Source organism: Balaenoptera acutorostrata, chromosome 9 (genome assembly GCF_949987535.1).
Source record: "Balaenoptera acutorostrata chromosome 9, mBalAcu1.1, whole genome shotgun sequence".
NCBI classification, from domain to species: domain Eukaryota; kingdom Metazoa; phylum Chordata; class Mammalia; order Artiodactyla; family Balaenopteridae; genus Balaenoptera; species Balaenoptera acutorostrata.
Genome location: NC_080072.1, coordinates 72,196,658 through 72,205,421, shown reverse-complemented (window position 1 = coordinate 72,205,421; position 8,764 = coordinate 72,196,658). Strand labels below are relative to the sequence as shown.

The following is an 8,764-nucleotide window of genomic DNA, read 5'->3' as shown; positions in this document are numbered from 1 at the left end:
ACCAAGTGATGCCAAAGATTGCTGGCAACCATCAGAAGCTAAGAGAGAGACATGGTGCAGATTCTCCCTCTGAGACTCCAGGACCAGCCACATCTCGATTTCAGACTTCTAGCCTCCAGAACTATGAGTGGATACATTTCTGGGGTTGTTTGTTTGTCTGTTTGTTTTGGCCATGCCATGCAGCTTGCAGGATCTTAGTTCCACGACCAGGGATTGAACCCGTGCCCTCGGCAGTGAAAGCACAGAGTCCTAACCAATGGACCACCAGGGAATTCCCAAGTTTCTGTTGTTTTAAGACACCCAGTTAGTCGTAGTTTGTTACAGCAGCCCTCAGACACCCATACACAGTCCCACACCAGGGCACAGGCGAGCCGGGCACAGGCTGGATCTCAGCCCCCCACTCAAGCTGGACCACTGCCTTGTACAGAAACGTTTATCCTACTCAAATGAAGGTAGCCCTGCTGATGTCACAAATGCCCGGCTGCCCTGCTACCCCAGGCTGTTCCTTCAGCTTCCCTTTAGCCCTCCCACTGACACAAGGCAGATACACAACCCCCAGAAAGAGAGGTACCCAGAGCCCTGCAATGAGCCCAGAACTGAACTGGCGCCCGAGACTGTTCCCTCAGCCCTGACAATGCTGAGGTTGTCATCCCTGTGAGAAAACTGGGCTTAGGGAGGGGAAGTCTTTAAAGTTGGTCCGTCAGATTGAATGGCCCTATATGGCCCAAATACTGTTTCCCTGGGAGGGAAAAAAATCCAAAGCAAACAGTTTTATTAGCTTTTCCCCATTAAAACACCCTCTGTGTAAAGTGATAGATTTGAAGCAAGGGAGGAGAAAGGTTTTCTGCCTCTGGCAAAAGTCCCTCTTGTGGTTCTTCCCTTGGTGAGTAAAAGGAACTTGGCGTTAAAGACACCAAAGTACAAACATTCTGTGGCCAATAAAGTGGGCCCCAGCTCATAAAGGCAACAGAGTTCGACTAATGTGCTCCATCAAGGGCTTTGGAGGGTGGAAAGAGCCAACATTTTAAATGTAGGGCCAGCTACAAAATGAGTCATGATTAATCCACTAAAAAAAGTGTTTATTGCCAAATGAAAAATAAATTAAAATACATCTGAAATTAAATAGAAACAGTTGATTTTTGAGGCTGACTTAGGTCTACTTCAGCTACATGACAATTATTTCCTGAGTTCCTACAATGTGCAAAGCAAAGTGCCTGGAGAAAGGAGGGATGGATGGGGCTCTCAGTTCTGAAAGAAGGGGTTTAAGCAGAGGGAATTTTTTCAGTGCACAACTACCCAGATGTAAGGCAGAAGCAGGGGAGGTGGTAATTTCCACTTCAATCTCTGTGTCTTCAAGCATATCTCATCTTTTTAAGTTCCTTACTTTCTCAAGAGAAACCACATGTTTTCCAGATCAGAGTTGACTGACATTGCTTTTTCCAAACTCATATTCTGGATGTTTACAGTGTTTATATAACATGGTGCATCTGTTACTGGAAATATGAAGAAAATAGCTCTTCATGGTGAGTTTAGAGATTCTTTACTCTTTACACTTTGCTATAGTATAACAATTTCCACATTTTCCAGAATGAGCACTTAGACTTTTATAATTATAAAACATGTGAAAAAAGAGATTTTACCATTTTATGAAAATCATCTAGAACACTTATCTGTCTGCCATGTCTGGCGAAAAGCTCTTATAGTTATGACACTGACTTGAGAGAAACGTCATGGTTCAAAGGCTCATTGACAAACCAACATCCAGTATTTCTCCCAAGTCAAATGGGAAGAAATAATTTTAAAGGAGGGAGATGTCCTATAGGGAGTGGCAGGGGGGAAGAAAATGAAACTAACCTAAATAGCTTTGGAAATTTTGGAAACCTTGATTTGACTAGAAACTATAAGGCTAAGGACAAAGGGAATTATATATAAACACTGTACTCTAAAACTGCTTCTCACAGGGGTATGAGTTAACAATTATGAAACAGCTATGCATATATAATGGTGTTGAATGGTGGATGGTGGGAGCCAGGTTTCTCACTGTCATAGGGATAATTCTCACAGATAAGCAAAGAGGGAAGGCTAGAATAATCCATGTAGTACTGGATTAGAGTCAAGGACATCAATATAAACTCATGTTCGACTTAACATAGATACAGATGGATAAATACAGAAATATGTGTGTATGCATGGGTTATTATATATATATATTTCCTGCTGAGAGAGCTAGAAGCAGTGACAGCCCAGTAGCAACGAGCACACCCAGTGCCAAGGTCTGGGTTTCTAATGCCATTCTCTACTAAAAGCAACTAGGGCTCCTTGAAGAAATGACTGATTCTAGGGGTGAGAATGAAGAATAAAGATGAGCTTGGAGCATATTGCTGTGCCAGAAAGCAAGGAAGTGCTCAAAAAACAAAAAGCAGGACATGAAAATAAACAAACCAAGGGGACACAGGAGCCAACCTGAAATGGCTCCCAAGGGCCAAAGCAGAAACAAATTGAGCAACAAAATAAATAACATAGTATTAGATTCTAGCCCAAGTATAAAATAAATATCTGAGTCAACGCTGATATAAATAAATGATTGATTAAATAAATAGGGAGAAAGAGACAAATCTTCCTTAGAGATAAATTTCAAATAATTTATATAGATACTCCTGTCTCTTTGAAATGGAGCTCAGTACCCCACCCCTTTTAGTGTGGACTGAGCTTCCAAAAAATAGAGTATGGAAGGTGGGGGAAAAGTAATTTTAGAGTGGGGAAAACTAGAAAATACCACTTTGGCCAGGAGACATTTTAATTGAGATTAACATCATCAGTGATAAATCGTGTTGATAGCAAGTACTCCTGATATTATATGATAAGGGCACTTCAGCTGTGTGACCTCCCAAAATCCATAAACCCATTCTAACTATGAGAAAAATATCAGACAAACAAACTGAGGGGCATTCTATAAAATATCTGACCAACACTCCTCAAAATTGTCAAGGTCATCAAAAACAAGGAAAATCTAAGAAACTGCCACAGCCAAGAGGAGCCCAAGGAGCCATGACAACTAAATGTAATATCAGATCCTAGGTGGTGTCCTGGAACAGAAAAAGGACATTAGTCAGAAAACTAGTGAAATTCGAATAAAATGTAGAGATTGGTTAATAGAAATGTACCAACACTGATTTCTTAGTTGTAACAAAGGTACCATGGTAATGTAAGATGTTCACACAAGGGAAACAGGGTGAGGGGTATATGGGAACTCACTGTACTATTGATACAATTTTTCTGTAATTCTAAAACTATTCTAAAATAAAAAGAGACATAGTATAAATTCATGTTTACCTTAATATAGATACACATGGATAGTTACAGAAATGCAGATGTGTATATACGCATGGGTTTATTATACATACATTTGACCTTTTGTATCCACAGGTTTTGCATCCACAGATTCAACTCAGATTGAAAATATCTGGGAAAAAAATAACTCCAGAAAGTTCCAAAAAGCAAAAATTTGAGTTTGCTACAACTTTTTACATAGCATTTACATTGTATTAGATATGTAAGTAATCTAGACATGATTGAAAGGATACAGAAGGATGTGTGTAGGTTATATGTAAATACTATGCCACTTTTATATAAAGGTCAAGAGCATCCTCAAATTTTGGTATCTGCTGGAGTCCTAGAACCAATCCTAGGCAGATACCAAGGGACAACTGTACATATATTTCTTTGCTCTGTATCTTGAAAGAGCTAGAAGCAATGATACCCCAGTAACAATGAGCATGCCCAAAATTATTTGTTTTAAATAATTTATTATTTTAAATTTAAATTTTTATTAAACTTATTGTTATTAAAAAAGAAAAGAAAAAACAGGGAAATGGGGTTTTTTTTAAGTTTTTTTTTTTAATGTGGACCATTTTTAAAGTCTTTATTGAATTTTGTTACAATATTGCTTTATATTTTTTGGGTTTTGGCCGCGAGGCATGCGGGATCTTAGCTCCCTGACCAGGGATCAAACCCACACCCCCTGCATTGGAAGGCGAGGTCTTAACCACTGGACCACCAGGGAAGTCCCAGAAATGGGTTTCTTTAACTATGAGGCTTTGAGCTTCCCAGCCTACCCAAGCTGCAGTCTAGGAGATGTAAAATTATCCAAAATTGGAAACAAACTTGTAGGGGAGCAAAATTTGCCACCCCAAAATGTCTTTTTGTCATGTGGATTATTTCCAGCTGAAAACAATCAAGGCCCAAAGAGACTGAGGAAGAGACTTTGACCTTCACCCTAACTTCCTAAAATAATTTAGATAGAGGGCCTGTTCCCAGAATAGAGCATCACCAGAGATACCTGCAAGGAATATGGTCTGGGGTGGTGGGGAAACTCTAGGCCGGGGCTAGAGATCAGAATCCACCCTGTGTCCCATTGTCTCTGCGTGGCCCAGCAAACATTTATTTACCAAACATTTGCTTTTCCATCTTCATGTGCATTACCTTCATCCCCTTTGAAGTCCCAAACCACTATCCCCAACACCATATTTTTTCTTTAGCCGAAGATGATATTTAAGGTCAGGCTTTCAGCCATTTTGGTGAGATATTCAGTTTTCCTGGGGCTCTCCCATATATACATGTTATTAAACTTTTGTTTCATTTTCTCCTGTTAATCTCTCTCCTATCAATTTAATTCTTAAGCCAGAAGAACCTAGAAGGGCAGAGGAAAATTTCTTCCTTCCCAACAGATTCAACTAGCTTTCCCTGTGTTTGAATATCAGACCTTATCCACAGATGGCTAAAATGAGTAAGACAGAGTCGAGAAACACAGGGATTTTTATGTAGGGACCCTGACTTGGCCTCTTCCTCCAAGGCTATGCCGAGAATAGGTCTAAATAAATTACTTCATGTCTGAGAGAGTGGCATGGACTTATATATATATATATATATATATATATATATATATATATATATATATATATATATACACACTACCAAATGTAAAATAAATAGCTAGTGGGAAGCAGCCGCATAGCACAGGGAGATCAGCTCGGTGCTTTGTGACCACCTAGAGGGGTGGGATAGGGAGGGTGGGAGGGAGATGCAAGAGGGAGGATATATGGGGATGTATGTATATGTATAGCTGATTCACTTTGTTATAAAGCAGAAACTAACACACCATTGTAAAGCAATTATACTCCAATAAGATGTTAAAAAAAAAAAATTACTCCATGTCATGGAGACAAGGACCAGGCCACCTGACCCCTGATAAACCAGCAATTCAGCCCTAAAGTGACCGAAGACATGGGTTCAAGAATAGAAGAGCAGAGTCCGATGGATTCCTTTATCTTAAACGTTTTCTTGCCTTACCACGTGCTGTCACACACCCACTGTAACCTCTTACCCTCCATGCAAACAATACTCTGAGAATAATTGGTAACCCCCTGGTTTGGACTAGGTGTTCCCTCCATCCCTGGACATATCTCGTCATGGAACCCAGTTTGCTCTCCTGAAGGATTGCTCCACCCGGCTGTGATTCAGGATGTACCTTATGCATCATATTCTATCATGCTCAGGGCATAATGGTTCTCATTAAATGTTTAGTGAATGAATAAACAAAAGAATGAATGAGTAAACGTTCCAAACCTGCAAAGGGAAGGAGTTCCGGAAATGTAATTATACAAAGTAGTATATACAGACAGAATGCACAGCTCTTTAAAAGCTCAGCTTCCTTCTTTTTTCTCTTCCCCCCTTTCATCACCCTGGCCCAGGTGCTGAGGTTCCTAAAAGGAAACAAAGCCAGTTCTGAGCAGAGTTTCATTTTGCAATTATAGTTGAAATGTACTCTGTCATTCAGCCACCACCCATCAGCTGGGATTTATATGAAGTTCTTAGCATGGGCCATACTGTTCTAGAGGCAGCCCTGTGAGACTGTGTGATTGATAATAAGAAATAGGTATTTCCGTCTTTCTCCATTTCTGGCACAGAGCTTCTAAAACCCATGGAATTTCCTAAGGGATAAAAGCGATAAATGTGCCTTTTGTTATTCATCACAAGACTCAAACCACAGCTGAGTTTGTGTTAATGAGGTGACTTTTGGAAAGCCCCTCAGGTTGGTTCCTGCCAGGGGAACCAACCAGGATTAGAGGGCTGAAATTTTCAATTCCACCCCCAATGCCCACCCCTGACCTCCAGGAAGGGAGAGGGGCTAGAGACTGAGTTCAGTAACCACTGGCCAATGGTTTAATCAATCGTGCCTATGCAATGAGCCTTCCAGAAAAAAACAAAAGAAGAAGGTTCAGAGAGCTTCTGGGTTGGTGAACACGAGGCGGTGCTGGTGGGAGAATGGTGTGCGCAGCCCAGAGGGGGCATGGAAGCTCTATAACCCTGCCCACATACCTTGCCCTGTGCCTCTCCTCCATCTGGCTCTTCCTCGGTTACATCCTTTTACAATAAACGGGTAAGCTAGTAAGTAAACTGATTTCCTGAGTTCTCTAAGCCAACCTATCAAATTAATCAAACCCAGGAAGGGTGCATAGAAATGTCTGATGTATAGCCAGTAGTAGGAATTACAGGCAACAAGGGGAGGGGATGTCTTGTGAGACTGAGCCATTAACCTGTGGGATCTCATGCTATCTCCAGGTGGTGTCAGAACTGAGTTAAATTGTCAGTCACCCAACTGGTGTCACAGAATTGCCTGGTGTGGGAAAAATGACCATACATTTGGTGATCAGAGTACAGAAGTGTTCAGAGTATCGTATGGAATAGTCTGAAGGAAAACAGTGAGTGTGTTTTCCCTTTACAAGCATAACACACAAAACTCCTCTAATGATAACGTCTGGGACTTTTGCATAAGCTGAATCATTTCCAAAGCCCTTTTCCTATACGGTCGTATCTGACCCTAAAACAGTCATGTCTCATTGTCCAAGGACAAATGGTTATCAGCATTTTACCAAGAAGGAAGCCAACACTCAGAGGTGGTTGCCCAAGATGAAGTAGACATGAGGCTCAAAGGTGAACTTTTGACTCCAAGTCCATGGTTCCTTACATGGAATCTCACTGATCAGAACCTGGTTGAAAAGATAAGACCAGTACCAGAGAAAGACCCAGAGAGGAGAGAAGCTGGAGCTGGGGAAAGGAAGGCCATTCCAGGCAGAGGGAACAGCAGCAGCAAAGGGGGAAGCTGGACACCTTAAGGCCTCTAGGAGGCACACGAAGGAGGCCAGGTAATATGGACAGTGGCATAATGCTATGCATCCCTCGGAGTGGAGAAACTCGTCTATTTGTGAACTTGGGAGGTATGAACTCTCCCACAAAAGCAAAGCTGAACTCCAGAGCCAAAGTGCCTGTGACCAACACGAGGTCTCAGCAGTGGTTTTGCCTTCTGACATATTGGATAGTTCTAAGAATTTACTAAGATTATGAAAAAGAGCATCTTTACAATGGAAACAAAAGTAGGATTAAGAAGGAGGTTAAAATGATAAGAAAAGGATAATGTTGTACATTCTAATGGCTGAGACCTTTGACAGTAGGAATGATTCTCAAAATCAAAGAAAATTCTGCCACATGTGAAGAGTGCTATAACTTTGCAAACACATGGCAACCAGCAAGACATGAGGAAAAAGGAGATGAATGAAATAGACAGCTTTTGAATATACCGCTTGAAGATTAGCATGAAGTCTGAATACGCATTAGACTAATGTAATTAGAAGTAGGCTAGGAGTTATTTATTAAGTCATTCTGTAAATATTTGTTGAGCATCTACTATGGGCCAAGAACTATTCTAGATACTGGGGGTAGAGCAGTGAACAAAATGAAGTCCCTGCCCTCATGGAGCTTTTTGTTAGTAAGGAGAAATGAATGACAAACACATTTATTGGTGCTGTTAAGTATTATGGAGAAAAATAACAGGGCAACTGAATCAGGGAGTAATGGTGTGGGCAGAGCAAAGGCATGTTAGTATTTATTTATATTCAGTGGGTGGGAAGACCCCTCAGACAAGGTGGCTTTGATCAGAGAGCTAAAGGAAGCAAAGAAGTGATTCTTTGAGATCTACAAGTTTAAACACGATGAAAATGCTGCCAATAAAACTTTCTGGAATTTAAAAATTTTAACTATTTAATTTTTGTTTAAATTTTGTAAGTTTTTGTTAATTTAGTTGGGGGGAGCAGTGGACTTATATTACAAGACACAAAAGTATAGTAGGTTCAAAGCCCCCAGGAATGTTGTCACATCAAAAAGACCTATAAACCGCAACATGAATGGACCTACAGAATATTGTGCATAGTGAAATAAGTCAGACAGAGAAAGACAGATACTGTATGATATCACTTATATGTGGAATCTAAAAAATACAACAAACTAGTGAATATAGCAAAAAAAAGAAGCAGACTCACAGATATGGAGAACAAACTAGTGGTTACCAGTGGAGAGTGGGAATGGGGGAAGAGCAAGATAGGCATGGGGGATTAAGAGATACAAATTACTATGTAAAAAATAGATAAGAAACAAGGATATATTGTACAGCACAGGGAATTATATCCATTATCTTGTAATAACTTTTACTGAAGTATAATCTGTACAAATACTGAATTACTATACTGTACATCTGAAACTAATATAATATTGTAGGTCAACTATACTTCAATAAAAAAATTTAAAAGACCGGTGGCCGTTGTATGAACACAATAGCTGCTAGAGTTTTCTCACATTTACAGAGATTCTCAAGGACCAAGTTGTCTTGCTTGCTTTGCTTCTGCTTCATCCAACTGCCAATGGAGCAGAA

General features: G+C 40.3%; 1 long non-coding RNA gene across 1 annotated transcript in view; it reads right to left on the bottom strand.

The window, feature by feature from the left end:
* LOC130708914 (uncharacterized) overlaps window positions 1-8,764 on the bottom strand; it is a 69,507-nt gene that overhangs the window by 11,839 nt on the left and 48,904 nt on the right. The gene's annotated exons all lie outside the window — the stretch shown is intronic.